Source organism: Equus caballus, chromosome 27 (assembly GCF_041296265.1).
Source record: "Equus caballus isolate H_3958 breed thoroughbred chromosome 27, TB-T2T, whole genome shotgun sequence".
NCBI lineage: Eukaryota > Metazoa > Chordata > Mammalia > Perissodactyla > Equidae > Equus > Equus caballus.
Window position 1 is genome coordinate 43,667,802 of NC_091710.1, and position 25,091 is coordinate 43,692,892.

The 25,091-nt window shown below is 42.1% G+C and overlaps 1 protein-coding gene across 2 annotated transcripts in view; it reads right to left on the reverse strand.

Moving 5' to 3' along the window:
• Positions 1–21,514, reverse strand: part of STOX2 (storkhead box 2) — a 154,479-nt gene extending 132,965 nt beyond the window's left edge. Inside the window, exon 1 of one of the 2 annotated variants that reach the window (XM_070253233.1) lies at positions 21,089–21,514. The gene's annotated coding sequence lies outside the window, so the exon portion shown is untranslated. The remainder of the gene's footprint in view (positions 1–21,088) is intronic. The other variant, XM_023630422.2, reaches the window with a different exon arrangement.
• Positions 21,515–25,091: the final 3,577 nt, after the last annotated feature.

The following is a 25,091-nucleotide window of genomic DNA, read 5'->3' on the forward strand; positions in this document are numbered from 1 at the left end:
TGTTTTTAAGAGAGTAAGAACTAAAGACGAATTGCACCTCGGTTGCTCTACAATTCCCATCACCTCACGCCCCTAATGATAGGCTTTGCTGATGACCGCCTGGGGCAGAATGTTGGCCAGGGAAAGAGGCAGCAAAGAGCCACTTGAACTCTGAGGAATGGGAGCTCTAGAAATGTCCGTGACTCTCTTCTTGAGTACGCATAGAAATCAAAGATATCCAACAACATGCAAATTTAATTATACTGTGTAGAAGATATATGTATCATCTCTGCATATATATGTGCACAGTTCTACAAATCAGGAAAAAATGCTATTAGAAAGAGTTCTGTACAACTGCTTAAAATAGTAAGTACATGTTAAAACAATCAAAAAAGTGATAAAAGCTCATTAATAATCTTCAGTCCTCCCGAGGCTCTGAGATTTCCAGGAGTCAACCCAAGATTGCAGCTGCTTAAAGAGAATTCTATAAATCGAAGCTCTGGCCACATGGCTCTCCTCTTCTCTAAGAGAGAGTAAACACAAAAAGACTTTCTTATTCAGCTAAGACTGTAGGGAGGGCCGGGGTTTAAGAGAACAGCAGGACATTCAGGCACACCCAAAGAAAAGTGACTTACGAAAGGGTCACTTTTACCAGGAGATGAAGACTTTCCCACAATGTCACCGATAAGAAAATATCCCAACTGGAGCAGTTGCTCCGAACGTGGGTGGAATGCACCCATGCCACGTTTTTTTTCCAAAGTCTCTGCAATCTGTTTCTTGCCATCTGTTAGCATACTGGTACAACCATGTCTGAGTCAGAACACCCCGTCTCTAAAAAGATGGAATGACTGTCCACTCACCACTGACGTAACAGGAGCCACAAGCGAAACTGTCTCAGATATCAGGCCCACGTGGGAGGATGCGCGGGCTTCTGTGCAGCGACAGCCTTGCTCCTGGACTTCAGCAGGAGGGGACAGCCCCTCTGGAGAACCGAATTCATCCCCACTCTCCAATTTAAGAAGATGCCATTTCAAACTCACTGCAGAGCAGTGGAGTTACAATCCTGGCAAAATGAGGGCATTTACAGGTAAGGCAGCCCTGGCAGCTTCATGCTTCTGCACTACTGTGGAGCTTCCCTGGGCAAGTTTTAGGACAAGCACAAATAATAACAGTGATGAAACTAAGTACATGCCTGATTTAAACAGCTCTCTTCCAAAGAACTCAAAGCCTGGTCACATACATTGTCTCACTTATCCTTTCAACACACCTGTGAGATAGTAAAGCATGGCCTTATTATGCCCACAGTAGCTATGAAAACAATCCCCAAATCACAGTGTTTCAGAAGGAAGGGTGCATGTCGCGTACGTTACTAGCACAGTTGTCCTTAATAGTTGTCAAAGCAGTCTTCAACACCCTCCGAGAAATCTAGAACAGAACACGAAAAGAAACAAACCAATCCTCCAAATTTTTACATACGCACATACAAAAACGCGTACAGACTGATCTAAACATGCCAACAGGATGTAATACGTAGGGAAAAGCCTTCAGAATCCCTTTACATTAAAAATAAAGAGACGGCTTCTGAAAAACTAAGTAACATTTTAAGAATCCAAGAAGTAACATTCACAGCTTATATGCAAATCTCAGAACGTGACTTTCTAAAATTTTTATGTCTTATGGTTGATTCTAGGGTTTTCATGGTTCTTCAAACTTTCACTGAAAAGCAAACGGCAGAACCACAAAGACGACTGACTAATCTCATTATAGCAGATGTGAATTCCAAAGTGTCAGATACATAGATATTGTAGGGTGAGAAAACACAGGATAAAAAAATAATAATAAGCAGATGGTCAATGAGTTATGAGGACCAGAGCCATTAATTTATGTGGGTTTATCTTGTTTGTTTACTCAGCTTTTGGCAAAAGCAGAACCCTTACCCTAGCAACGGCTCTATCATATGCTTCTTAGGTTACAACATACCCAGCTTCTAATTTTAAAAACCACCACTTCACAATCTGCAAGAAGCCCCTTTTCTTATCAATGTTCAATATGCTATTTCAAATCTCTGGCACATGGCCTTCATATTTCTCCCTTATATTTAAATTTTTTAAAGGCACATGTGCTTTTTTGAAGTACATATTAATATTTATAAATATTCTGAAATCTGACCATAACTCTTTCTTTAGAGTGTATGCTTCAGTATAATCCTGACATAAAGGTATTTTTAATAAATAAGTCATCTTGAATAAGATCCAAACAGCTCCCTTTGATGCCATACTGTCTTGGTACAAGATATAGTTTATCCATAAAATAGGGTTGTTTTTTAACCCTGCAACACTTCATATTACATTATTATGTTAATATATGAAGTACAAATCTTTTATCCTTACAAAAGTAACTCCCTTGGATATATAAGATCCACTATCTTTCTATTATAAACTCATATTTCTGTAGTTAATTATAGTTGCACTTTTTTTTTTGTATTGAATGTTTCATAAGAAGAGCTCATGGTCTGTCAGAGAAATTTTCCAAACGATAACTTATTACATAAGGAATTCATTTTTTTCCCCTAAAAAGAACTGGGCCTGAGGTGGTAGTTACAAGACAGAATAATCACAAGCAGATGTAAAAATACTTGCACAAAGTAAAAAAAATAATAATAATAAAATAAACTTCATATATTTTCCTCTTTTAAAAAAAATGTCAGATATGGCAGGCAGTAAGTTGGCCCCTGATTGTCAATGGCCATTATTATGTGCTGCTGATGCCTCCTAATGGCACTGCTTTTCTGAGCAATGGTTTTATACTATTTTTCTGGCACAAAAGCCTGTTCACAAATACCACAATGTTCTCATACCAAAGTTAAAGTGACTTGGAGATTAAAAGCAATTAGTGTAATTTTACTCACTGGCATAAGTACCGAAAGTAGATCAGGATACACATTTTTCAAGGTTCAGAAACTTTTTCAAGTTTAGCAAGATTTGAAAACAGAACAGGAAATGTCTATCAGAAGCCCTGAAAAAAAGACAGGCCCTCTGTGGGTGGCCAACAAGAGGGCAAAGAAGTCTTACTCCCTGAAAAGATTTCACAGTCATTAAAAGGAGAAAGACAGCTGAAGAAGAAAATAAAAACTAAACCCAAAAAGCCATGGGCATACCTGGAGCAGCAGATCTGACTCCCAGGTATAAAGACCGTGGTACCCACGTAAGCATGGCATCTTCTCTTAAACACAGCCAGAAATGGTGCCCACACACTAGGAAAATATTCACTCTCATCCCATATTAGTTAGAACAGATAAGGGAATCAAAGAAATAAAAAGCTCATAAATAATTCTAGGCAACCATTAGGTAAGCCATATATCACCAGTATTTGCATGATTTCCACATTTCTTAAGTTTAGGTTTCAGGATGGAATCATAGAAGATTTCAAGCAAGAACACTTTTTTCTTTTTTTTTGTGAGGAAGATTGGCCCTGTGCTAACATCTGTTGCCATCTTCCTCTTTTTTTGCTTGAGGAAGATTGTCACTGAGCTAACATCTCTGACAATTTTCCTCTATTTTGTATGTGGGATGCTGCCACAGCATGGCTTGATGAGTAGTGGATACGGCCATGCCCAGGATCTGAACCTGCAAACCCCAGGCCACTGAAGCAGAGTGCACAAACTTAACCGCTATGCCACCGGGCCGGCCCCTCAAGCAAGAACGTTTTTACATTCAGTAAACTCCACGAATGTGAGCTTGCTAGGGGAACCATAGCTGGAATTAAAAACTGTGAAATGAAGAATCCTCTTAGAAAGTCCACTTTTATGCTTTTAAGAATGAAGTTCTATCAACAAACCAGGTTCTATTAACCAGCACTTCCCCCTTCAATACAAATAATAACTGAAACTCCTACTACCCTGTTCAGTGTAACGACTGAATTCATAATTATGATGTTGAAAGACCTTCTGATGATGGAAAAGCTGTGAGAATCATCCAAAGAAAGAGTTTAAATCTAAAGAGTGTTGTTATTAAACAGAAGGTACTCTCATTCTCATAATTCAAATAGGTACACAAGTGTTCTTTGACTTAAAAAATTTATCAACCACAATCCGTTGTAGAATGTATTGCCCCAAGAATCAATATTATAGATGGTAGTTCACGTTGCATTCTAGAGTATAAAAAGCCAGCATAATGACTAATGCAGGTGAAATAACTGCTAACAGAGTAAGAGTGGTAATGTACTACTTCTATACCACTGCTAATACAGCCCACCGAAGCCTTTTAATCATCCTGTGGTCCAGTACTCTATCTAGTTCTAGTAGACTAGATCAAAGCATCATAGTTCAGAGACATTAGCACCGTAATGTCAGGCTGCATGAGGAAGGAAATAGGCATGGCTAGGTTAGTCTAAAATCTTATTCACTGTTTTAAATAATTCTTCTCTTTGGAAATATGAGTTCTGAGCTGCTCCAAATCAACTTGTAAGCAAATTTTGGGAGAGATCTATGTGTCACATTATGGACTGCCTATTTAAGGCATTTCTCTGTTCATCAGAAGCTGAGTCCTTGGTCCTGCCAAAATAAAGCCTGGAGTTAATACATCACAAAAAAGCAGCAAGAAAAGCAAACCATCGCCAGGGTTCCTTTAGATTGAGAGGAAGAGTTTTTAAACAGCTCATCAATGTTTTCAAGTGTAGGGGAACTTCCAAAGCATGGTCCCTGAAGGAGCTTTAAAATAATCACTGACTGTTTCTATTTATACAATTATATCATCTAACAATTTTCAAAATTCCCACAGACGTCACCCTAGTCCAACTTTTATCCAAATAATCACATAATTTAAAGTCTGTGAAGCCAAAATTAATAAAGGCAAATTCCAAGTTAACAAATTAATAGTGTGATAAACGGCTATTCTGAGTATGCTGACAGTTATTCCAAATTTCACCTTTACTGACTTAACCCAAGGAGTGAAAATATTTCCTATATTCATTACCACAAGCGGAATCATGTGGTATATAGACACAGTAATACAAATCATCTCTATGATGAAAATTTAACTTAGCAAGCTGGAAAGGTGATACCTGATAGTTTTTCACCTTTCACAGGATTCCTACGGATGCAGTAAAAAAAGAATTTAGAAATCCCTTAAGAACAGCTGTTTCTACCCATCCATCTGTACACAGCACTGATAACAGACACGGACTCTGAATAGCTTTCAATGACAGTCCGTTTCCAGCCCCATTTAATGACTCTGACAGTATTATTAAGCAGTAGTTTCTATTTTCTCTATTGTCTATTTTCTTTCTTTTTGGTGGCAAAGCTGCGTTGTAAGATAGGAGAGCTTGCCTTCTTGTGTTGGACGTGTAGATTAAAAACAGCCTACGTCATACTGTACTGGTAAACTTTAATTTCACTAATCGGAACCTTCACATAGCAAATAAATACATAATTGGTACATGTTTAGTTGTTTAAAGTTACAGAAAATAATCTAAATTTCCAAGAGCTACATTCTCCTGTCTCACCAGGAGAATTGATACCAAAGTCCGATGAACGTGGGGAAATCCTCGAAACACCAAATAAACCAAAAAAGATTCAAGAGTTTTCACTGTATTGTATTAAAGACACATTTTCATGGACAGCAGCAGAGAATTAAAAAAAAAAAAAGTTTTACTTTTTAATAAAAGGGTTTACTCTTTTTCTAAATAAAATGGTTTCGTCTTAACAAAAGGGTTTACTCTTAATAAGCCAGAAAATTCAGTTAAGCCCGACACCTTATTTCCACTTATTTGAGGGTTTGCCATATTCCATAAGGTCTTGAATTGGAGTAAAAGACTCGCCTTGCTGCATTCAAGAGGAAAATTAAGCATCTGAGTCCCTCTCAGCAATCAGGACCACAGAGCTACTAGAATACGCTGCCTTCTAGGTTAATTATCAGTTCTTTATTTTCCTAGGATTTTCACCTGCACCTGGGTGGCCATGACATTTCTGATGTCCTTTGTCAATGATGACATCTGTCTTTGGAGTCGGTTCCACCGCCTCACCAGCATCCCCAGATGACCTACTAAGACACAGACAGGTCTTCCGGTATCCCACCCATAGGGGCAGGAAGGACGTGAAGAAATGAGCATCCACAGCTCTCTGGGATTCCAGTGTCTTCTCTAAAAACGTCACCACACTTGATTAGCAAAATCGTCTCTGTGATTTATTGGCCTGATGTCCAAATGTTTGCCTAACATTTCACCTCAGATGCCACTGAGAGGCTGCAGTCATGGTGAGAATGTCGAAGAGAGGCATCTAGGGTAAATACAGACTTCCTGAGCGAGTGCCCAAATCCCAAACCTCAGATACACACTAATGTCTGAAAGGCATCAGCTGACACGGCATGTTAATTTGATTCCCTATCATACAAATTTCCAACTACATGAATAACAAGCTGGAGGAGTTCTGACTCTCTCAAGCAATCACTTCCTCCTTCTGCATCCCTAGCACTCGGGAGGTGGTCTATTCTAGCATGGGCATTTTGTGATAAATTGCTTCCGTCTCTTTCCCTCCGCAGGGCTGTGAGATATCCTTGGGAAGAAGCTATTCACCTCTGTATCTCCGGAGCCCAGCACAGAACCTGGACCAGCAAAGGGGCTCAGTGAACATCAACAGACTAAGAGTAATTGCACAAGCCAAGAATCAACTACGGGAGACAAGAGGCTGGATGGGGAAGGGACCTGGAGTTATCAAAGGAAACCCCTGCTCGGGATGACCAAGATGAGGTAACAGCCAGTCCCAGTGTAAAGCAGGATCATGGCTGGATGGGCCACTGCTCTGACTGTGACATTTTTATATACTTTTGATGATGATCTGACCAAGAAAAAATGAGACAAATTCACTGAAAGCTCATTTGGCCCTGTTGTCTTCAGTAGCTCTGTCCAGGATGTAACACGTCCACCCTTCACCATCTTGGCCTTTGCTCCTTGGGCTCTTGGGCTCAACAATGTCTATTCTTTCATCTTCTCTTTCTATGTCATATTTTTGAAATCTCTCTTTAAACCCTCAGCAAATAGTCTTGGTAAGTTTGAAAGGCAATCTGGGATTTTCAAAATCAATCAGAATTTTGGTGAAATTTCCTAAAGTGCTATTAGTAAAGGAAAGTGGAAGTTTAAAGAAAAATTGTTCTCTAGGGGCCGGCCACATGGCAAGTGGTTAAACTACGGTGCACTCCACTCTGGCAGCCCAGGTTCATGGGTTTGGATCCCAGGCACAGACCTACACGACTCATCAGCCATGCTGAGGCGGTGACCCATATACAAAGTAGAGGAAGAATGGCACAGATGTTAGCTCAGGGCAAGTCTTCCCCAGGCTAAAAAATAAGAAGACTGGCAATGGATGTTAGTGCAGGGCAAATCTTCCTTAGGAAAAAAAAAAAAACCCAAAACCATTCTCTAACCATTCGGGGAACGTGCATGTGGAATATGTATGGATGGTGGACACACATCCATCTTGATCTACTGAAATCTTATAAAGACATTTATAGGTGGTTCCAGAGCCAAAACACAGCGACAGAAAGTTTAGCCACCAATCCCTTGACACATAAAATAGCTTCCATTCATGGGAAAAAGAACTATAAACAAAAGATAGCTTTTTTTTCTTTTCTCTAATGTACACCACATATATCAAATGTGAGGAGGAATTGCTTCAACATCTAGTGATGTAAATTTACAAAATAAAATATGCTGATCATTTCATTTACTATATTTAGACCTATTCCCTACTTTACCTCCCCCCAGCTATCCATGAGCTGACATTTTATACCTTAAAGTGAGTGCAGAGTTTGAGTCTATCAAGACAGCAATGGAGAAAGTTTAATTTATAACCAAACTGGTGGCCTAAATATACTAGCTATAAGAAAACCAACTTCAAAGACTTCTACTACTGACTAGAAGGCCCAGGTGATTAAACGTTTACACATGCCTAAATTTTACTCTATTCCTAGATTTTTCAAATAACATGAAGAAAAGTTCAACTGAGGAAGAGCAATAAGAAGGGGGTCCCAAAGAAAGCACAAAATGCTATACAACAAAATACGTCTTTTTTGATGCAAACAACATATGAGACTCTCATATCCTTTTTTATTTCTTCTTCTCCCCAAAGCCCCCCAGTACATAGTTGTATATTCTAGTTGTGAGTGCCTCTGGTTGTGCTATGTGGGACGCTGCCTCAGCACGGCCCGATGAGCCATGCTAGGTCCGTGCCCAGGATCCGAACTGGTGAAACCCTGGGTCACCAAAGCAGAGCCCACGAAACTAACCACTTGGCCGTGGGGTGGGCCCCTCTTGTATCCTTTTTGTACAGGAGCACATTTCAATCAGTAATACTATGAGAAACCAAAGAGAAATCTTACAGATCAAATATTAACTTCAGAATGGGAACAACAATCCGATATCAAAGTCAGAGCTTCTCCAACATTATTCCCATTGAGCACACTGGTCGCCAGTTAAACCTAAGTGTTGTCAAGATGTTGGGCTCAAGTTAAATCTGATTCATAAACAAAACCAACAAGAGAAAAAAAAAATGCAAGCTCCTTTAACCTCTGTCCCTTCTGTGAGTGATGATCATGCTTGTACTAACCGGAAACAGTGACAAAATTCCAAAAGGTAGTAACGTATAATCTGGAAAAGAACATAACTCTATGAAAATGACAGAAAAAAATAACACATGAGTACAGGATGAATCTTCTCCACAGATCATGATTCTTTGGGTGACTCTCAGTCTTGCTCTGCCTGGCTCCACACTTTTCAGGAAAGTTCGACAAGGTCTGGTCAGCCTGAAAGGAACGAGCCCTGACTCAGCATCTCTCAAAGGCAGCCAAAGACCCTTCTCTCTGCTGTTCTGTGTGACGGCTTCACGGGACTTCAAGGCTGAAATCACCTTACACATAGGGAAGAAGCTCAGAAAAGCTAACTTGGACAAGAGCCAACAGCTTGGCTGAGTCGATGCTAATACTGAAGCTCACTTCTTTTGACTTTCAAGTTACTCCACTGACTCCACCACGTCCTACAAGCCAAGGCCACCTGGCAACTTTTTATGGCATTTGTATTTTCCACAAGAATGGTTGGGAAGGAAAGGGATAAACGTAGTGGGAAATGCATCATTCGTATCTGGAACATTAGTTAAAATTTATACATTATTGTTTTAGAAAAATGGCACTAGCACGGTCATTCTACACTGCAGCAAATGTGAAAATTATCTGAGGACAGGCAATATAGTGGTGTGTTTATGCGCACAGACTGGGGACCTGGACGCCTGGGTTCAGCTCTCAGCTGTACCATTCCTTTCACTATGACCTCTGTCTCTCTCAGTTTCCTAATCTATAGTATGGTGATAACACCATAGGAGAATGAGATGAATCTGTATACATCTAGCATGTAGAATAATTCCTTGAACATAGTAAGTACTATAAAACTGCAAACTACTTTTATCATGGAGTGAGGCAGTATATGCATAAAATAAATACTGTATGGAAGACTCAGTAATCTTTAGGTAAAAAAACAAAAGGCTGAGAGTTCCAAAAACACAAATTGTTGCAGTTTTAGAAACACTAATAAGGGGCTTTGAAACTTTTACCTAAAAAGCAATGAAAGGAAAAACAACGACATCAAATAGTAAAACACATCATTGCCTGGGCCTCTGGCACTTACACAAGAATTCTGATCTAATTAGGAGAATATAGGATAGACTAGCCCCCTCCCCCACATTATCCTCTTCCCCATAAATCACCCAAAATGCCTGATTAAAACAGATGGCTCTTAAATCACGCCCTGAAGCTCTGAAGACTGAACCATCCCACTCATAACACCAGGAGAAACAGGATGTTAAGAGCATCAGAACAGGTTCTCCATGGAGAACCTTCTTTCCTCACTCGTTATAATCTGATATCTTGGAGGCTGCCAGTTAAACAAACTGGAGGGAGAGACCACGTGGGAAATCAGCAATCAGGTCTTCAGGCAAGGAAAGCATAGGCTCAGGGTGAGCTCGACTTCTTGAACGGGCTGGGCACTTGTTATCAGAGAGCACACAAAGGTGCGGTCTCTCGAAGGCAGACAGTAAGAGCTGAAGACTCCTCCTGCATTATCTACTCCCCAAAGGAAACGAAATCCCCTTTGGAAGAAAATGGTCACCCTCATGTGCATCCTCCTGTCCCCCAACTAAGGTGCCAATTTTCTCTACTCCTTACACCCAGATCTGCTGGGAATAAGTCAGGTAATTGGATCCATGGCCATCTCAGTTTCCTCATCTGTAGTCGACTCCTTCTTCCGCTTTTCCTAAAGCATAAATTTGACCCCATCACTTACTGGCTTAAACCTTGTTTTAATGACCTCTCCACACCTAAGTGGTAAAATGTCTTCCACCCCATGACCCCCCAAAATTCTACCTTTGTCTCCACCATGCTCCCCACGCAGCCTACACGCCAAGGTTTTCTAGTCTTCTAGCCTTCATTTATGCTACTTTTTCCCTCTGCTTGGGATCTCCTTTCCCGCCTGTCTGCCTTCCAAACTCCTAATTCCTCTCATTCTTTTAGCCTAAATCATTATCTCCTCTTTCGTGAAAGTTTTTCTTTCTGTCCCTTAAATTCCTTGTATCTGCCTTCCCGCAGCCCACCTCACGCGACATTAACCACCCTCCATTCCGTATTCCTATAATGGTTGTGGTACCACGAGCATGGCCTTTTATTAAATTGTATATATCTCCCCCAACAGACTGCAAGCTCATTTAGGGAAAATAACAGTGCTTTTTACTCACAGAGCCTGGCACCCTCAATGAGCTTAATATGTTTGCTGCAATTTCTGCAGCAACTGTTCATTCCTTTTCTACAGCCTCTGTCCACCTCATGGACCAAGAGGTAGGTAAACCAACAGTCCTTCCTCACTCCATCCTAGCATCCAGGAAGACAGAATGAATACTCAGGCTTCAAAGCAAACTGTAAGGTGTCCCTTTCATTCGATGGACTTTCCACTGCACACAAAGCTCAACTGGAGAGTAAACAGCACACACACACACACACACAATGAGGTTTTAGCCTCCAGGAGCAGAGAGAGCACATATGGGATAAACCACAAGGCAGTAAACATTCATAACACCGGCTGAAGGTGTGGTACAGATGATAACAGCTCTAAGAGAGATGCTTTGTGGATTGTGGTGGTCAAGAAAGTCTCCCCAGAGGAGCTGGGATTTGAAGGACTGTGAGCGCTCATAAAGGTGCAGAAGAAAAGGAAAGAAAGCATTCCAGATTCGCAAGGAAACATCATTAGATCCATGGAGAAGAGACCATGGGGTTTCATGAGAAGAGACTAAAAGTGGGGAAATGTTTTTTAGGAGGATTACAAAACAATTAGTTTTGCTGAGACACATCATCAAAGGGGTAATGCTGGAGGAGTGATTAAGGAAAATATAGGTTGAGAAGTTTGGGTTTGATTCTAGGATAGCATTTTCCAAAGCAGGATTTGTAGAATAACATTCCTACAAGTTGCTATTAAAAGAGGTTGAAGTAGAGGTTCTGTCGTTAAACAAGTTGGGAAAATATTATTTTCTCTCTTCTAGAGATTAACAAAGCATATGAGAATACTAAAGGCACTGAGAAGTCCTGCATTAAAGAGCCCCATTTACCCCTTTCTTCCTATTTCAAAAATTTTGTTTTGAGAACCTAATCTAAGAGATGCTGAATTCCAGGCAATGCAGAGTATTAAAATAAAGTAACATTCACATTTTTAAAAAGTGTAGACCACAGAGTTAACAGAATGAAGAAGACAACACAGATGGCGCTGGAGCTGGGCTGTGGAGAGAACCACAGGTGTGAAGAGATGTGAAAATCTGTGAGGAATTATAAAGCTGAAGTTAGAAGTGAATCAGGCATGTTTCCACAAACTTTGCCAGAGTTCACTGGGGTTTCTCGGAACATCTCTCACAAACATTTCTTGCAAGTTCAGAGACGGTTGTGTAAATCCCCAGATAAGAGGGAAAAAAAAAATAAAAGCAGAGGAGCCTGTATGGAAACAGGTAGAGAAGGTTGCAAATGATCTATAAATGGACTCTTTTCTATGTAAACATCTATCCTTGTAGATAATAATCCCAAATCAAAGCCACGCACGGTTTAGAACATTTATTTTTCAAACCAGATAAGACTGGTTTCTGCTTTGGCATCCTAGAATCCGGAAGTATAAGCACAATACTAATGGAAATGCTTTGAGTTCAAAGGGCAAAGTAATTAACATTAGTGTTCAAAACAGGAGTGGATTTATGATTTTCAACACTTGGAATCTCCATTGATCCAGGTTCTTCGTGCTAAGCATATGGAAGTGCTTTACAAATGTGGTTTCTAATCCTTTCACAGAGAGAGGAGTTCCAGGCTCAGAAAATAATTGAACCCTTTCAGGAGACCATTTAGTAAACACTAAATAGCAACTCTCTGGGCTGGCCTTTTCCAAATGGCATTTCCAGAACTTACATTCCTTGAGATGTCAATGGACGCCGTTCCACAGGCAGGTGTGGGAAATGGCAAGGTTAATATATTTCTTTACTGCAGAACTTCTCAGAGCCTTTACAACATTTTACACTGGGACTGTCTGGAGGGAGGGGGCACTGTGCACCATGACCACATTCACTCAACCCAGGACCCCTTCTTGGCACGAGTACTGCATGCGACGGATGTGTATGTGACTGATGTTCCAGAAATAACCTTTTGGAAGACAGGAGACTACCTGTCCCCTGCAGGAGTTAATCCGTTTCTTAGGAAGATGCTGAGCCATTATGACATTAATAATCCAAATGTGATGATCAGTGGGCTCTTTGGTGTGGTAAAAAGGTTCTGCAACAAGCCTTAAGCCTCGCAGTTTCGACTGTCTCACCGCTAACAGGAAGTAATCAGACCTCTCTGTGGACCTCACAGGGTGGTCAGGAGGCTCCGTGGAGACCCCATGTGGGAGCGCGCTTGATAAAAGGACAACGTGTTACCCAGTCCTCAGCAAGTCACTGTTACGAGGGAAAGGAGTGCACACAATCTCCGCCTCTTCTGAATTTCCTCAGTACTTTGTTCCTCTCACGGCACTGATTACAGTTGATAATCAAACCCATTTCAATTAGAACAAGACCCAGTTTTCTCCCGTGGTCTCTCAGGCGCTCATGATGTGGACCCTGCCTACTCAAGGACCACTCTCTCCACCCCTCTGGGCTTTTTCCTGTTCTCCAAACACGTCTGAAGACCTCCGGCTTCTCTCTCTGCATGGCTGCTCCTCCTCAGGTCTTCCCAAAGGTCACTTCTGCAGAAGGGCCTTCCCTGACCACCCTTCAGAAGGAACCTCTGATGGCCAGTCTCCAGCCCACCAACCTACCTTATTTTCTTCATCTCACTTAGCACCATCTGTAATCATCTTATGAATTTATTCATGCACATTTTTGTTGTCTGGCTCCTCCCTCTGGAATGTAAGCTCCAGGAGGACAAGAATGCTGGCTGCCTTTCCATGGGGGCCTAGTACCTGGAATCCAGGAGATTCTCAATGAACATCCGTGAGTAACAGAAGTTTAGGCAAATGGCTACTTGGCGGGAGGGGAGGGGGAGTCGTGCAGACGGGGAGGGACGAGGAGGCTTCTGTGACACCGCTGATGCTCTTGTTTATTCCTGGATGGTGTACACGGGGTGCGTTCACTTTGCGATAATTCCTTGAGCTGCAAATTTACATTTCACCCTCTTTTGGGTCTTGATTTAAATTAAAATGGCTTTTGTTGTATTGGTGTTTATATAATCATGAATATAGGAATAATGATAATTGTTCCTATTTTGGAGGAGCCCTACTCTCTGTTAGCCACTTCATCTATGTCATCACATCGAATCCTCAGAAAAACCCTATAAGGAATCATCACAACCCATTTTACAGATGAAGACACTGAGGTGCACAGAGAACAAGAATCTTGTTCATGCTCATAGAGCTAGCAAACAAAGCCGGGATCGCCGAGCAGTTTGTTCGAATTCTAAAACACACAAATGTTCTATTAAACCCTGCTTGAAAGTCACTTCTAAAGTCAGGACGTGCATTTCAAGGTGTTGCTATCTTTCCCCATGACCTTTTCTACCTAAAGGCTGTCTCAGGCGAGAGGGGCTGAATGCTCCCCTTCTCCTCTCCTCCTCAGGTACCTGTGACCGCCACAGCCAGACGAACTTCATCTGTGCATCAAACACACCAAAAGTGGTCTATTCTGGTCCCAATGCAGACAGTGGGCAGAAAGGGCACTGTCTGCCCCAGAGCAGCATGGGTGAGGACCTGGCCAGGTGACAGGACAGTCAACTCTCACCTGGGGATTCTCTGGACTCCCCAGGGTGGGGACAGCTTCTTCTCTGATGTGGGGGCTCATGTCTGCTCCTGAATTTGAAATCTGACCAAGTTCTGGTATTTCTCCTCAGGCTACTTAGAACTTCTTTGGAAGAAACAGCACTTCTAGTTAGGAGAGAGTTGGAGAAATAAGCGGTCGCGGGGAGCAAACACACTTTGAAATTCGCTGGATTAGCGTACCGTAACATCAACTGAGAAGGATTTGTTTCTCCAAACAGACGGTCACCTTGGCGTGATTAGCGTGGCTGCCAAAACATAATCCCTTTGTGAATGACTAATGGTGCAATGACAAGTCTCTACAGGAAGAAGTCTGGCAGGCCAGTACTACGAGAAAGGGCTTGACTTACACCCGAGGAAACTCAGATGAAATGAAATCGTTTGCTTTTCCTTCCATGTGTCTGACAGATTTCCCCAGTTTCTATGGGGTTTATTAGCAAGGCGTCAGACCCTATCAGAAATTTGATGGCAGCCACACATTATCAAATAAATAAAAAGAGCACTCTTTTGTCCTACCTTTGAAGTAATTCTTAAGTTACTCTGAATAGCATCTCTCTCCCTCTGCCGAGTTTTCCATTTCTTGCATAAATAGATACTTTCTAATTAGCATATCACAAATATTCCTGATCTTCTTTACAAGTCTGGATACATTTTTAAATGTTTCTTTTAAAGTACATCAGGATTTTTCACACTCTATAAAGAGGGAGGAAAATTAAAGCAATGTGTCAGCCCAATTCTCCAACTTTTTTTTTTTTTCCTTTTTCTTTTCTTTGTTTTTAAACTAGGATCGCGGCGGCGGCACAAAGTAGTGGAAAGGTCACAGGACTGGAAGCCAGAAGTCCTGGATTCGGCTTTTGGCTGAGCTGCTAATTAGCCGTGTCACTTTGGGCAAATTGCTTCACTCCGAGGGCTTCAGTTCCCTTTTCAGCAAAATGAGGAGGAAAGACCATGTGGAAGGTCCCTCACAGTTTAAAACACTGTGATTCTATTTGTGAAGCTTGAATTAATTCCTTGTCTCCTTTGAAAACTGGAGCAAGTTATTTTCTTTGACTTAAAAATGCACAGCGAACTAGATACAAAATAGGTATAGACATTAGCAAAAAGAGATGTGATTTTAAAGGGACACCGATGTTTAATTGTAGAATTATGAATTATCTTTGAACAGCAAAAACGTTTTTGGCCTCTTCCCTGGAGAGGTATAGTTAGATTTTTCCCTGGCTTTAATATGTTGACAAATGTGTAAACACACACACATTATAATCTGCCTTTATATCAGTGAATGTAACTGACATGAACTAATCCTAAGAGGAGGAATATTATGACAATGAAAAGAAAGTCCTAGGTATCAAAAAAAGCTTTCGAGTCTTTTCGTATACGAGGGAAAAAAAATCTAGTCAGTTCAATAAAACAGTTTGGAATGCCCCGTAACATTGGGGTTTCAGGATCTGACTTATAATATCTAAATCATAAAAATGTAGACATTTATCTTGGTTTCCATTATGAGCTCCTGGGGAGCAAGGATCATGCTGGCTTTCTGTGCTTTACCATTTAATTTGCCTAATCAAAACTGTCTGCTGGGGGGACTGAGACTTCCCTGGACAAGCCTTCAACCTCAGACCTGCCATCTCTTTCTTGTCATGGCCACACCAACACCAACACCCAATCTGGCTCCCCGCCTTCCTTCCAAGGGCTGCCCACCACGCCCCATTTTGTGGACTTCCAGGCCTAGCTCCATCCAGTGCCTCCCCTTCCCACACCCTGTATGTCCTAACTACCTTTGTTCTCTTTGATCACTGCCAACTTAATTCTCTAAGTGCCCATCGCACTTCAAGACTAGCTCCGATGTCACCGCATCAGAGCCCTTAGCTCCCACAGCACCATGGTCCTGCCATATTGTATTTGTCCGTCTACACGGCTGTCTCTCACTCTCACTGCAGCAGGAGCCAGAACTCAGAGGTGGCTTGGTCACATCTGTAGCCCCAGGACACCTGGACAACAACGGAGAGAGAGAGAATGGCCCGAAGGAGGGCAAGATGCTGAGTGAGGCGCCATGGACATCCCAAGAAGGGGCCGTCCATCATCCTCAGGACCCTGCCTTCCTGAAAGAAAGACAATATGAGGCGCTCATGTATGATCACCACCACACTGTGGTCTAAATATCTTATTCCTGATGAGGAAAGGAAGACTGAAGACCGAGAAAGTGAGAAAAACCCACCGATATAAAGAGGAGAGTGTGTGCGTGTATAGGAAATAGGAAGTCACTGTTTTTTCCACAGAAAAACAGCAAGAATGAAAAAGTTTTAAGAAGATTACTTAGCAGTGGTGTATTCATACAGTGAAATGGAATACAGATTAAAACACAAATTATTTCAAGGTACTACACAGCTATGATAAATTATTACAAATAATTCTATTGATACAGAAAAGCAACCATATAGGTTAATTACAAAAAAGTAGGCTACAAAACAAGATAGATAACAGAATCACAATTTGTAAGATATTTTCCACATTTTTATTTAAGAGAATATTTAGATATATAGATACCATAGAGAAAAGTTTAGAAGGATAAATATCAGACCATTAATAGAAATGTTATTCTCAGTGATGAAATATGTGATTTTTTTCCCTTCTTTCTTTCTTTCTCTTTGTTTATCTGTATTTTCTAATTTTTTCTACCACAAACATGAACCACTTGGGTAATTTTTTTAAATTTCCTGTGAATAAGTCAATAGCCCATTTACAAATATTAAATAGTGCAGGAAGGAGGCGGTAAGGATTTGGCCACAGGCGGGGGCAATGAGAATAGAAAGTAGGACGTAGAGTTGAGACCAATTACAGGGGAAGAGCTGACAGAAGCGCGTGGCTGACTACGTGAGGATTTTAAGGGAAATCAGGACTCTGGTGTGACTCCCAGATTTTCAGCCTAAGTAAGTCGGGGAGAGGCTGGTTACAGTGCCAGAAATGGGCCAGGATGGAGGGCAATTAGCTTAGAGGAAAAATAATTTCCTCTTAGACTTGGTCTGCTTGAAGCAGTGACAGGTCATCCAACAGAGACTAAAGTTCAAGAGGGAGGGCCCCAGGTAACCGTAGATTTAGGAGTCACTCCCCTACCCCAGGTCAGGATGGGTGCCCCTCCACGGGTTCCCCCAGGAGCCATATTCCTCTTAGTGGGGCAACTTGCAGGCTGTGCTGAGGTGACCTATTTACGTGTCTCTCTTCCTCACAAGACCACAGACTACGAGGCAGGGACCCACCTGTCCTGTCATTCCACCCTCAACGCCCAGATGGATCCCTGGTGCATAGTAGGTACTCAAAACACGTGTGAGAAGTGGATTACTGAATCCTCTAAGGTGAGAGCTAAACTAGGTAGAGAGGGTGAAACATCTGAGAGCGAGAAAAAGGAGCTAGGCGGGACTGAAACTTCAGAAATACTCACAGGAGCGTGGGAGGGAGCAGTGCTGCCAACACGACAGGAGCAAAACAGACGCAAACAAGGACAATGCGACTTTCCAGAAACCAAGCGCAGGGGGCTGGAAAAATAGAAAAGGAGGCCCACAGTGACCACTGTGGCCGAGAGTTAGAGCAGACAGCACTGGAAAAACGGTCATCAATTACAAGGAGACTGATGCTTCGGGGGAGAATAATTTGAGGAAGAAAACAAAATGAGTGAGAGCAGCAGTCTTCCAAGCTGTGGGCTGAAGAGCTAAAACAACACAGCTCAAGGAGAAGCTGAGTCAGGGCAGAACTTCAGAATCAGAGAAGGAGACCGCAGAGGTTAGTATACAGGAGGCAGAGTCGAGGACGCGGCAGCAGGAGCTGGCTTGAATGGGAAGGCCTCATGGGAGGCACCAGGATTCCCCTTGAGAAGGAACAGGAAGATCGTTTGATCTCCGTGTCCTCTAAACCGCGGGAGCCCTCCCCGCCTACAGCGGTAGCCCTCCCCGCCTACAGCACAGCATTTAGCTCTGATCATACCCTCCTCTCACACACGGCTGCTGCCCAGGTCCTCTCTCCTCCTTTAGATGGCCTACACCAAAACTTTGGGGCTTTCCACAGGAAACTCTCCATAAGATTTGGTAGGTGACTGCTTAAATCCCATAGGATAGGTGCCAAAGAGAATGCAGCTACAGACATGAATACACAGGCAATACCTTTTAAACAGACACTACTGCAAAAAACACTATTTTTAAAGTGACACCTTGACATCTTCCTTCCCTTCCTCCCTAACAGCGAAACACTCCATTATACTTGGGCAAGGGAGTTATCATCCCCCAGGATCCATGCCAGCTAATCGCAAGGAGACATTCACGTGCGCCATCCTACCATTAGCTGCAAGTCTGCTGGGGACAGACGGTTGACAGCAGCGGCAGCTTTAGTCAAGGCGTTTGCAGGCGGATCCCTGGGCTGTCCTTCTGTTGAATGGAGACTATCTCCATGACTGGCCTGTTTGGGATCCCAGGGTGTACACTTAGGGCATTTCTGTGAGAGGTACGTGCCTGCGGCAAGACTCCACAGAAACCACTCAGGGAGCCCCCAGCAAGGCCAGGAATGAAACCCTAGATCGGAAGCTGACTCAGAACAGACCTGCCAAGGCAGCTGCTGGCTTCAGCTAAGCTTGCCCTGCTCCTGACCCACACTGGAGCAGCTGAGACCAGAGCATTCCCAGAATTTGTGAGAGGAACTCAAGATTCCTATCAAGCTGGCACCACTAGGCAGCTAAAATGCCGAATGCCACTTCGAAAAGAAGGCAGGATGGAGGCGAGGGGCCCGCATTTGCCCTCCATCCGCACACGTCCAGACAAATCATTAACATTCCTCCACACGTAATTCCAACCATACATTCTGCTGAATAAAAGTCTGTTGTTGGCTCACACGTATTTTGCAAGAGGAGAAATCAACTAGGCCTGTTTAGCACTTTTGCTCTTAAGTTTGAAGATGCTTACATACACATAAAAAGTATATTACAAACACATTCATAATAAACTTTACCAATGATTTTCCCACACTGAGATATTTTCAAAATGTATGCTAAACATATGACCATTAGTTTTTCTTCAATAATGAGCTTAGGTTTCCAAGTGACTCTTGCCATACGTTACACTTTCCAGCAAGAAAAAGTGAACATGTGGAAATTATATGAACGTTTTAGGACACTGGGGTCCATTTAATATATTGAAGCAATAATTTATCAAATAGGACCCAAGAGTCCAGACAGCCTCTCGGCCCCTTTCACATATGCTAAATTACTCCCCCAAGACTAGCCTATGAACTAAGAATCTGCATCATTAATTAAAGAAATGGAATGGGCTGTGCTAACATGACAGAGCAACCTGCAGGACGTGAGGCTTGAACGCACGCTTCAACTGCAAAGAGAACAGTTGAGACGAGTACTTTTCAGAATTAAACACTTGTGTACGATTTAACTTGCTTTGCTAACCTAGTGTTAAACAAGTGTGGAAATTAACTATTCCCACCCTTCCTCATTTTAATTTGGCCAAATGCTCTCTATTAGATTATTCTGTGAACTTTAAGTTACCAAAGAAAAAAATTGGGGTGAAGACTTTCTTGCTAAACATTTCAATTTCAGGGCTTGCACGGAAAGAACAACTCTATCCACGGAATGTTTCATATCCAGCAGACAAGTCTAAGTATAAAGATCTAAGATTTTAATGTTGCCAAACTAGCCAAGAATTGCCAAGCACTACACTAAATTCATATGCACATTAAAAAAAAATACTCCGTTTATAAACAATCTTCCATATGCGTTGGATAGAAAAAGCACTAAGTGACAATTAGTTGGCTGACTTCTGCAATCTGTCATTAATTGCTATTTTCAAGTTAAAATGATCCCATTAAATTTTATTTCCAGTGCTCTATATCAAACCCATTTATAAGAAAGTTTCTATTTCTCCATGAGATGTCAAATAATTTACCTAATGGTCCCATTTATAGAGGATTAACTCTTTTCATGTAAACATTTTTAGATAAATGGGTCTCTCTTATTCACTGCTTATTATTTTAAAACATACATTCACTTTTTATAAAAAACAATAAGCTCATCTCCCCACTTCCCATCCCATCCCATGCCCCCACCCCCACCCTGTGAATCTAGTTTTTCAAGGGCTAGAGTTTATAAGTTTAGGTCTAAGATGTCTGAACAAATATAAGTCCTGAATGAAGTACACACACGATCTAAAACTTTTCTTTTATGTTTAGTCTCTAAATAGGTCTCAGCTGTAAGGAATCTAGCTGTTGGCTCAAATTATAATGTCAATCAAACACAGGGCAAAAAAACCAATCTAAAGATATTTAATGCCGGCTCATCCTAAAGTATATTCTTTTGCATGATTAATAGAAAAGTCTAAGGTCAGTGATCTATAAGAGTGATGAACCAATTCATTATTCCAAACACTTAAATGTGTTTCAGGACGACCTTCCCATAAGTTTCTGGAAAGAACACAAAAACACATAGTATAAGAACAATCTGAAATTGGAGAGTAATTTACAAATAATTCTACATTTACAGAGGAATCAGGAAAGCATGAAGGCCTGGTATAGCAAAAGTTTACAGCAATGGTATCTCCCACAGAAGGCACACCAATAACTCCTCCTGACGTTCCAGACTTTAGACAAATGAACTATTAGGCCACTGTCGCCAGAAAAAAATTGTCCGGTTTTATGAAGTTTTGTATTGAAACATTGAGACTAGTTTCTGAGTTTCTTCCATCTAACAACACACCCCAGAGTTCAATATACTTACTCTCCAGTCTGGGTCCTGGCTTTCTGGTTTTGCAAGAGGTCTGCAAAATGTACAGATGGTAATAATGTGTGGCTTACTTCAAATCCTGACGACTGCTATTTTCATTCTCTTGATTTCCTCCGGTGCCAAAGAAGTCGCTCCAGGCCAGAGTCACCGCATGTTAAGTGAAACTGCTGTCAACGTTTTCTAATATTCAGCATAGCAGGTTTCCTGATAGCTAACTCCAGCATTAAAGATAGCCATGCTCTGTATAGTTTTCAATCCTCTTTTTCCTTTTTCCCTCCATGGAAGGGTGCCGGGCTTGCCCTAAACAGCCCAGAGATTAAAAGTTGTATGTTTCCAGACCGTATTAAAATAAATGCTCATGCAATTCATTTCCACCTTCAGACGTTTGTTCCCTCGCCTGGTTTCTCCGGCGGCGGTGTTAATTTTCCCACACTCTCCTGTTATGGTGAAGGGCTTGTCTGGGCAGGTAAGATAACACTTGGGCAGGAGATTAAAAGCCCACACTGAAGTCATTAAGTACCTGCAGGGCTGGGCCCTGAATCCACTCAGCACCGTCTCCAAAGACCGTCACCTTGACTGGAACAGCAACCGGAAAAGCCTCCCAGCTAAGACCATCTCGTTCCGGCGTTCCCAGGCCCTTGAATCACCTTATTTCATATAACAAAACAGTACTTCCACTTGGAGGCCAGAACAAGGAGGAAATGCCTTCCTTTCATGTCTTTCCACCTCGAATTACGTGGACGGTGAGCCACTATTAGGGTCTAGAACTAGGGTGGCCGTAAGTCCTGCTTGGCCCAGTGCGTAACAGACCCAGTGCACAACTATTCCTAACGCCGCCTTCCACTTTCCAAAAGTGCCCTGGTTCCATCAATACTTGGTTACCTCCTATACAGCTTTGACCTCAGTCCTGGAAAGTCCTTTACATTTGCCATGTGCGTTTGAAAAACCCCTACTGACAATTTAGCCATTCTGACTGTTAAGAACTTATACCTTGCTCCTATATATTACACTTAGGCACTCCTACACCAACATATGAAACCGTTAATTTTATTATATATGTTTTAATTATTCTTCTTTTCCTTATTAAAATAAATCTTTAAAATCCCACCTTTAATTGAATACAAAAAAAAACGAATACTGGGGCTGGCCCGGTAGCTCAGTGGTTAAGTTGTCACATTCTGCTTTGGCGGCCCAGGGTTTGCCGGTTTGGATCCCAGGTGCAGACATGGCACCGCTTGGCACGCTATGCTGTGGTAGTTGTCCCACATATAGAGTAGAGGAAGATGGGCACGGATGTGAGCTCAGGGCCAGTCTTCCTCAGCAAAAAGAGGAGGATTGGCAGCAGATGTTAGCTCAGAGCTAATCTTCCTCAAAAAAAAAAAAAGAATCCTTCATGGCTTAAAAAAAATGCTCCTTCCAAGGTACACACTGTGGTCAGATTGCTCAATCTAGAATAATTTTGAAGTAGGTGTGATAAGACAGTGTCTCCCTTTACCCCACTTGCTGCACAAAATGAGGGAAACAGTAGCAACATATTCTTCTTTTGACATTTCTTAAAGAAATTTCCCTAAGGAATATTGTGGATTATCCATAAATAACAATGACTATAAATGGAAATTATAAAGAATAATAAACACAAACCCATGTCTGGGGGATGGGGAAGATGGTATTCTTCATTTTTTGGTTTTTTGTTTGTCCATCTAAATAAACATTTTAGGTGTAAGAAAATGCAGATATTTGGGGAAATTGGGTATAACTGAAAACATAAGGAAAGAAGAACCAACCAGAAATAAGAGGGATGTGGAAAAAGAATTCATGGGGAAATAAAATGAATAGGAAGTAAATATAAGCATTTGAGGGAACGGCTTCTGCTTTGAGGCTCATAAACAGAAACCACGTGCTGAGCTCTTCCTCCATGGCCCCTCTACCCAATCGCTTTCCATCCTCACCTTGCTGTGGCTGACTCTAGCTTTTATTTCTAGCCGTACTCTCTCTCCCAAGCCCAGTGTCATATAATCAATTACTAACATCCTTACCTACATGTCTATATATGGCTCAGACTCAAGGGTTTTTAGCTTCAACAATTATTGCGGCTTCAACATTCCATATTTTTGACGAGGCCAGCCACCTAAGCTCAAACTCCAACATTGTCTTCCTCTTGCCAAGTCCTGTGAATGCAATCTCCAAAACACTTATTGTATCTATCCCCTGTGAAGCTACATCTGTTCTTCTCCCTTCCCAACTGGGACCACCTGATCCCCATCTGTAGTCGACTCGGCCTAATCTTCAACTCCCATGACCAACCCCATCCTGAGGCACGGGACCTTTAATTTAACCTGAGCCAGCTCCACACTGGGATCCTACATCAGGGAGCGCTGGCTGCTTGTCCTCCCTAAAGTCCCCATTTTAATCAAAGAACTCCTGGTTCCTTAATCTCAGCCTGCCTCCAAGCCTCAAATAACAGGGCTTCACCGCTAAGCCTCGCTCCCAAACTCCTGTTTTGGTAACCGCCCAGTAAATCTGCTCCTCCTGGGTCTGGGCCTCTTGCCAGGTTCCCAAGTTGGCTGGAAAAGCTCTTCCCCCGTCTCCAGTTCAATGCTTGGAATCTCCTGGCCCTGCCACTCTGTGTTCTTACCCAGAGTTAACTAGTGTCCGAGAGCCTGGAGATCGCCACACCCATCAGAAACTGCTTGCCAGCCCTAAGTGTAACATAAACTCCCACCAGGCAAAAACCAGAGCTAGAACCAGGCCCTCAGCAGAATTCTGTCTGCTCCATCTGGGCCCTGACATGGGCTCTGGGCTCCTGTTCCAGCTTTGGACACACCACCGGCTTGGCTTTACTCTGGCTCTGAGTTGACACTTCTGGTTTTACCCCTCCTATATGACTATTTGGACATTTTGTATTTCTGATGCTTATTTCTAACCCCCCTATTTCTAGCCCCAATAATGATGACAGCTTGCTCCAATGTGAGCATAGATTAAGACAGCAGGCACCCCCCACCCTCATCTGCCATTTCTCCTAGTTTCTGCCTACGGCCGCCACTGTCTGTTACCTACCTAAGAGCTATCCTCCTTTTTTCCTCCTAGTTAACAGAACCCTGATCCTCTGAGCTCTTGAAGGACAGGCCCTTCTTCAGCCCTAAGGCAAGAATCACAACTTGTCATGGTAATCTCATTTCTTTTGGCCAGTGACTGATATGAGTGGGCATGTGACCTATTCATGGCTAATATAAGAAATTTTCTGAGGAGGGTTTTCTGTCCCAGCTTTAAACAAAGCACCAGGAAAAGGCCTTGTGCCAATTCTCTGCCTTGAATGCACAGGAGATATATGGAGCTGCAGCAGCCATCTTAAGATCAAAAGGCAACAACAGAGGATATAGCAGCCACTATTCTAATGACAGTGAAAGAAAAAGGCAGATAGGGCTTGAATTCTTGACAGCATCATTGGGCTATTTCTCTAGCCTCTGCCAGTCCATCCCAGGTTTCTCGTCATGTGAGTCAAAAAATTCCTATCTGTCTGAGCCAGTACTAGTCAAGTTTTATGTTATAGGCAGCCAAACACTACTTTCCTAATAGAACAGACACATGAACTACAACACTTTCTAGGAACACTGTACTGTGTTTTCACGCCTGAAGTTGGATCGGTCAATATCCCCCCATTTCCTTCTCCCTTCTTTTCGTTCAGTCTCTCTCCCATCCAATTCACTTACTACCCAAGGTAGTAAGGTAGCATTTTGCACTTTAGCTCACACATATGTTTTCTTTTATATATACAATATTTTTAAAGCACATGTGCATAGAGTGACATCAGCGAAAATAGTGGAGGAGGGAATTCCATGGGCCAGTCTCTCCACAAAACAGCTAATAAACCAGCCAAAACTGTCAGAATCAACTTTATCTGAAATCTGGAAACTTGTTAAAGGTTTACATCAATCGGGCAAACACATAATCAAGGAAAAGGTGGCTAAATATCAGTAGGAGAGATTTGCGGCATTTT